The following is a 5,519-nucleotide window of genomic DNA, read 5'->3' as shown; positions in this document are numbered from 1 at the left end:
TGACATAAATTGGAGAATGATCATCTCATGAACTTAACCAATGGAATTGTGTAGAACTGTGAAATTGAAACAATAAGAGGTTGGATTTAGAACATCTTGGGTTATGATTATTTCTGTGGGAAAAGAGTTTGGCAGTAGCTGTTTCTATGAGAAGAGAGCCTTTTGCTTCTATATTCTCTCTATGCTACTCCGGCTGGCTATTATCCTTGCAGATACTGGGTGTGACATGCTGTCAGTCCGAACCTGATTCTCCTTGAACAAATCTATTCTGATTACTTTGCACTTCATCGGCTGGTGATGTTACTCGAGCTATACCTTTTCGGCTGAAGGGTTAGCAACTTGTGACTAGTGCATGCTGTGCATTAGTTATTTGATCCTAGGTTCGTATGAATCTCAAAATGCATATTGATATTGCAATGTATTTTTCATTTCCTTTGTCTCTTTCTCTCTCTCTCTTCTCATACTTGTTAGTGATTATGATGTATTTGCTATGAACTGTATTTTGCTACTGTGAATTTTGCCTGTAACATTGTAATAATCTTGAATTGACATTACTAATGTATTTGGTGTATTGACCATTTATATTTTGATGATTTAGATAAAAGTGACTTAAGTATACAGAGTTTGTCTTTATTAGTGACTTATTAATGCATACTTTGACTATTATGGTTGGTTAGGCTTTTTCTTCATATAGGTCCTAATGAAGGAAATAGCATCCGTATCTGCTCATTATCTGAGTCCCTATTAGCTCTCTAAAGATCTATCGGACGACCAGCTGTATTCAAGTAGTTATTGAGTATCCATGGGCCAACCACTTAGTCATAAAGTTTTCTGTTCATGAATATAGTGGTGTTATAGTAAATGAGTATAACATTTTTTTACCGCTTCCACTGGATCACTACATTTGCACCTTACCTGGATATCATATATCCTGAGAAGCGAAAAAGTTTGTACTTAAGAACAGAATCCCTGCTGGTGTAAGCAGTGATGGAGAAATGGTTTGCATTTAAGGACCATTATGTGACCTGCAATTAAAAACTTGGTGACCCAGAAACATGAACCCACTTTCTGCTACTTTGTGGAAAAAATCCGACCATAAAGAACCGGATTCTTCAGCCGCTATTTCTGCAAAATAATGTCAGAAGATGCATAGAAGCAATGTTGCATTTTGCTGGTGGATAGTCTCCGAAGGAATTTTCCGGCCAGTTGCAGCTTCCATAGCAGCAGCACGGCACATCAAGAGACAGAAACAATGGGTTCAAAGTTTCTGCTACCTCAATATTCCTGCAGACCTCCAAAGGCGATCCACTGCCTCTATGCCTACAGGAGCTTCACACAATACAGTAAATCTTATATGGTACGCCGGGCACACTTGCTCCACATTTTATCAATATGGGATATGCTGATATGCCGATACACTGGTCAGTGTTGCTGCCTTCAGATGCCACTGGTACTATTTTCTGCTTGCATATTTCTTGGGACTACATAGATCAGTGACTCAGATAAGGGCTGTGTCCCATGGTGTTAATGTGCCCTTCTAGTAGAAGTATCCTGTAACTAGGTATCCAACAGAGACAAACTCCTAATCTTGCTGAATAATAAACCCCTTAAATACATTGGGATACATCCCAGGGAACCTTGAGGCAAAGAAAACTAATAATGTACCCAAAAGGGGCTGAGATATGTGAGGTCGTGATACTGGAGTTGAGCAGTGCTACTTACTGGAACAAAGGACCTTGTCCTAAAAAATAGGGAAAACAGATGCCAAGCAAGGCAGACTTTCCTTTGACACCAATATGGCAAGCAAAACAAGGCAAGGCCTTGATCCGTCCTGTAACACATGTGGAGACTATGGATTGGGACATGAGGCATGTATTGCTGAAAATGAATAGCAGGTTAGCTGCTATAAACACCAAGATTAATACTGTATCTATCAGAATTGATCGCTTAACAAAGAGGTTTGACAAACATACCACTAGGATAGGTATAGCTAAAAAACAAGACTCAGATCTGGAGCAGTCCTCGACTGCACAAGGGAAAATAAATTCACAACTTGAAAAAATGCTAGAAAGTAGAATGGCCAGGAACAAGGACTTGGAAGCCAGGTCATGATGGAATCATGTATGAATAATAGGAGTTCCCGAAACAACAGCCAAACTTGATTCCTCTGTGGAGTTCTTGTTATTAGGCATTTTTGGCAGTGACAGCTTCTCTGATTTGCTAGTGGTGGAAAGGGCACATCATATGCCAAAGTAAAATCCCAGTCCCATCGTTGCTGGATTCTTACATTATTGTGCAAGGTATGCAGCTCTGTGTAAGGTCAGAGAAAATTAAGATTTGGAATAATAAGATATTGTACTGGCACTGTTCCAAGTCTTCATGCAAAACGTAGAAGCAATGTGGCACACGTTCTTGGTAGTCACTACTGAGGAAAACCAAGCCAAATATGCAATGCATGCAAAACTAAAGATTATCCTAAATAGAAGATCAGTAACTTACACGTCTCCCAAGAATGAGCTAAAGTAATCTAAGAAGAATGTGGCATCAAGTAGAAAAGGGTGAGGTAACTTGGGCGAGAGCATCAGATCAGTGCAGACAGAGAGCCCAATCTTAACCAATGTTGAATAAAATATGTATGTCATTCCTGTTGTGCCCCATATGAAATGGGTAGTTTCTGACCTGGAGAGCTTCTGAAACTTAGACAATGAGATGTGAAGGTTATAGTAAGGTTTGTTTGATCATGGGGTGAAACGAAAGCCCAAGATATAATATTCAGACTGGTAGTACACTTAATTATATAAATGGGCAGATGAAAATTCCTAACAAAATCAGTAAAGATTCCTTCAATTGAGAAAGATAAGAATGTATGTATCCTGGCTATAAGAGCCACAGAGTAAAGTGTATGAGTAATCGCGGCAGTAAGTTCCGTGATGTATGAGCACAGAAACTCTTCAGACCTGCTCTTGATGTGGACAGTTATAAGTCCTAAAAGTCAACATTGCAGTTAACCCCGTGCCACCTAGTCCATTCGGCATCTACCAACACATCACTTATCATGGTCCACATCAAGGGCTAGTTTGAAGTGTTTCTGTGCTCATACATTATAGAGCTTGCTGCCACAATTACTTATTAACCGCACTCTGTGGATCTTACAGCTAGGACACATACCTTCTTATCTTTCTCAATTGGAGGAAACTTTATTGATTGCATTGGGAATTTTCATCTGCCCACTGTGCATAAGTGAGAGTAACCAATACTTGTGGGTTAGAAAAACCATACCAAAACATAGCCTTGAGAAAGTCCTGTATGGGACAAAACATGTGTTGGCTGAGATCATCTTTGAGGAAACAACAGTAACACTGCCATAAAAAGTCAGTACAATAACTGAGAAACAAGAATAATGCACACAAATGCACACATAATCTGCAATCAAACCAGTATATGTATGATGAAGAGACAATACAACGTATGGGATATGAAGTGATGATGTGATATATAATGTTTTTGTGACACTAATTGAAAGTAAAAAAAAAATACACCTACCTGAATGTCTGACTTTTTTTATGGGATAACATCTCTGTACTACCAAATTAATACAAATGTTATGTATACCATGATGCATTAATGGATATGAATAACTGCTTTGGAAATGATGACATTAACTATTCATATGTGAGGAGTGCTCCACTAGTTTGCATTTTCTGTTAAATATCAGGCCCAGGATTTTTTTCCTAAGGTCCTGATTTACACATCATGACAACAGGTGTGCTATAGTGTTAGAGCCCCATTGTTGGACGTTTATGACTAGGCTCCAATTTGGTAGGGATGTGCGACTGAGGTTGTCACTGTGGTCCATTTGTTTATTGATATTTAGACATGAGAATGTCTCATTCCAACATGTAGCAAAGACTAAAGAAGACAAAGGTAGATACACAATAGTGCAAGACAAGTTGGAGCAGACATAGGTTGCATTAGTCAATGTCTAAGGGCCAAATATGGATCCAGATTTCTTTACACAACTCTTTGAGTTACACCGAGAAGTCAACTAGCACAGTTTTCTTTTGGGGGTGATTGTAACACACTCAGTTATATAGAGGCTTGTCAATGCCCTCAGATAATATACACTCTGCATCCACCAAAACATTGGTGAACTATTAGAACATCGTAGACTAATTAAAATTAGAGATTTGTAACGATACATACTACTCCCCGGATCACAATACCTTGTCATGATTAGATTATTGGTTTGTTTCTAGGGACACATGCACATTGGTACATTTGACAAAAATACTATAGTGAATGCTATCAGTTCACTCATCAGGTGGCCTAAAATGCAAGATCCCTTAGAGGGTCACCATATGTATACAAAGGTGATTTTCTTCAGGAGCCTTATTAGACTCAGTACTCTTGGAGGAGATGAAGCATGCTAATATGAGCGCTTTGAGCTTAAGCAGATGTGATTAATGTTCCTAGAGTGGGTTGGGAGGCACTCAGAGTCTATATTGGGTGGGCTGAGAATTGCCAAAGAGGCAGGGGTGTTGAAGGATCTGTGTGCCACTATGCAAACACTGGAGGTAAAAATATAAAATAAGGAAATAGGCTACCAGACCACAGGAGAAAGAGGGATCCCATCTTTAAAAGAAGTATTAGTGGATAAATATAAAGACTAAGCTAATTTGGAAACCAAACTGATGGTTGAATATGCGGCATTTCATACCCAGATATGACTCTGGCGTCCCTCACTGGGCCAGATTGGGTGGTACAGAATATTCGGGAAGTAGAAACAAATGAATGTAGGAAGTTTTGTTCCAACAAAGAGATACTGGGCAGATTTAAAAAACATTATACCACCCTCTTAAACGCACATGCAGCCCCACATGTATCAGAAATGATACATTATCTAGAAAGGTCCACCGTGGCGAGGCTTGAGAGATGGGAAAGAGAGCTCCTAACCTGTGTGTGCTCTGTTAAAAGACACCGAAATGAAAGCAGCTATTCACAACTTGCTGGGGGAAAAGCTCTGGGCAATGATGGTTTAACAATGGATGTTTAAAAAGCCTGCAATGCAATGCTTGTGCTGCATATGCTGAAAATGTTTGACAGGGCCAGACAGAAAGAAGTGCCTCCTCTAATGCTGTGAATGATCCTTATAGTTACTTTTCTAAAGCCTTGTTAACCTCAGACACAATGTAGTCCATACATGCCTCTCTCAATAATTTATCTAGATACAAAAATTTGGCAGAGGTCGTAGCCGAATGGCTATTGCCATATTTGATGGGTAAAATCTTGCCAGACTAAATTAGTTTCTTCCAGGGAGGGCAAAATCACATAGCATTCGTTTGCTAATTGACCTGATGCCACAGACACATATTGAAGTACCTGCAACAAAAATATTTTTAGATGCCAAAAAGGAATTCGACTTTGTGTCACTGGAGCAAGTTACCATACTGCAGAGGTTGGAAGAGGGCCCTGGGACCATAGAGTGGTTAAGACTACTGTATGCTTAAGAGTAAGGGCAA

Source organism: Lissotriton helveticus, chromosome 8, assembly GCF_964261635.1.
Source record: "Lissotriton helveticus chromosome 8, aLisHel1.1, whole genome shotgun sequence".
NCBI lineage: Eukaryota > Metazoa > Chordata > Amphibia > Caudata > Salamandridae > Lissotriton > Lissotriton helveticus.
Note: the sequence above shows the minus strand (reverse complement) of the source record.